Below are 2,157 nucleotides of genomic sequence, written 5' to 3'. Positions count from 1 at the left end.
AGGTGCCTGTCCCTGCCTACTCAGCTGTTGGGAGGCCCCATCTGCAGAAAACTAGCTGCTCAGGTGTATCTTGGTTGACTGTCATGTATGAAAACCAGAGAATGCCTTGTATTGCCTAGGATTTCTTTCACGTTAGATAACATTACTCTAGAAGAAGGTAAAGCAGGTAAACGAGGGATGAAACTTGTGACTTCATTGCATCCCTGTTTCCTGCAGTGTAGTGGGATTTGTGGTGCTTTCTCTGCTGAAAAGTACGCAGTGTTTTCACACTTCCATTCACACACAGCCATTTTCCTTGCATCCTTATTTTCTCCTACAAAATCAGGTAAGGGCAGCAGACCTGCATTTCGGGTCATTGTGGTAAATAATGAGCTGCTGTGAACTCACCTCTGAGTCCTGGTGTGCACTGGGAGGTGTGAGGAGAGTGAGCCAAGCTAAGTGTGGATGAGGGTGTTGGGTCTGTCTCTCTTGGCAAATGCTGTAACGCAACAGAGAAGAGAATAAGGGTGCAATGTCAGCACACTTTTCTGTTCCGTAATGTGAAGGAAGAGTTGTGTTCCTTAGGGAAGGAGCCCAGAAGGTAATCCTGTCCTGAACAGGATCCCTTAGATGTCAGGCTGCTTCTAAGCACAGTGTCATCAAGTGATTTCAGAGATCAACAAACGCATTATTTGATTCAAAGAAAGCTGAAGGCTTGGATAGTGGTATGTCATAAATACAGCGAGCAGACAGGACACCAAGTGAGGTAACCTGAAGGGCCGGCCATCTAGAAAAGGCCAATTTTACCTTACCTTCAGAAGGTGGAACCACATCCAGATGGTCTGCAGAGAATTCCAGAGAGTTTCTGCTCAGTAAATAACATTGTAGTCATACATGCAACTTTGCACAGAACTTGGTGTTTGCTTGTGCATTCAGAGCCCTGAGGGACCTTGGTAAGCAGCATGGCAATGCAGACATTGTGGGGGCTCTGCTCATTTTGTTTCTGCTTCAGTATGTGCAGCATACTTGACATGTTAATTTTGGCTTCTGTTTTTAGGACAGTTTTTCCACCCCATTGACTTTGCCATACTTGAAATGCATCCTGGGTCTGATCCCAAGAAACCAGATGCCACAATGATATTTAAAAACAAGGAACTGATAGTAACAAGGTAAAAAGAGAAAAAAAAGAAACAAAAATCAAATCCTTAGAAAAGACAAAGCAAAGCTTATTTTGCCAATTTGTATTTTCTGCTTTGATACTTGTGTGGCTGTATTTTGCCTTGCAGGGGCTGGCAGAAGGATTACAGAAGAGATCCTGAGCATGGCCTCGATGTTCCCTGCTGGTTTGTTCATAACAATGGAGCTGGGCTAATAGATGGTGTTCATACGGACTACGTTGCTTCCAGTCTGTTTTAAACAGCAGCACCTTCCAAAGTCGTGGGTGCACAGAGTATTTTTTTCTGGAAAAACAGTACTTTTCACTGCTGAAGAAGTGTTAAAAATACTCAATCTTGCCATGTGTGACAGTGCCAAGATCGACCAGAGTCAGATCTTGAGAGGGAAACTGCGGTTCTGCCTGTGTGCACAGACATCCCCAATCCCCTAGCACGTTCCTCCAATTTGTAATTAGTAGCTGAGTGTCAGGAGCAATTTAAATAAAAGCATCAACATTTCATGTCTTGTTCTGTTATTCCAATGCCCGTCAGTGCTTTAATGCCTGCTTCTCCAAGCTCAGGGCGTCAGCTGTATTTTGGGACAGAACACAGGAGGGCAGCTGACAGAACAAAACATATTTCAGATCAGTTCAGCAACACTTACAGTCACCTGACGTAGCAGTGAGGGCTGGGCCAGTGCTGTGACTTGGGATGGCTGCTGGCAGTGTGCTTTGAGTCCAGGACAGCGGTTTCTGTGGGAGGTAATAAGCTACTGAAAAAGGCAGAAGGCAGGCAGAGAAAGAGGAGGGAGGGAGAAAGCTCAGAGCGTGGAGACAAGGAAGTTCACATGATCCTGAATTTGTGTTCTAGAATAATGTCTTAGGTAGAGGAAAATAATATCTATGTAAGAGCAGTGATCCACTTTGGACCCTGTAGCAGGAACTGTGGGGCTGTGCAACCAGGTGGGTGTCGCGCTCACTTGTTGTGGTGCCAAAGCAAAAATGTAGCAGTGGACAACAGATGT

General features: G+C 45.1%; 1 long non-coding RNA gene across 1 annotated transcript; it reads left to right on the top strand.

Annotated features, from left to right (window-relative positions):
- Nucleotides 1–6: 6 nt before the first annotated feature.
- Nucleotides 7–1,654, top strand: LOC122193050. The gene is made up of 2 exons (XR_006182779.1): nt 7–1,148; nt 1,266–1,654. It is a non-coding gene; the product is annotated as an uncharacterized LOC122193050 (long non-coding RNA).
- Nucleotides 1,655–2,157: the final 503 nt, after the last annotated feature.

This window comes from Lagopus leucura, unplaced genomic scaffold, assembly GCF_019238085.1.
Source record: "Lagopus leucura isolate 7727_CA_CO unplaced genomic scaffold, USGS_WTPT01 50009-0_obj-0_obj, whole genome shotgun sequence".
Classification (NCBI taxonomy): Eukaryota; Metazoa; Chordata; class Aves; order Galliformes; family Phasianidae; genus Lagopus; species Lagopus leucura.
The sequence above is the reverse complement of the archived record's forward strand: the minus strand, read 5'-3'. Positions and strand labels throughout refer to the sequence as shown.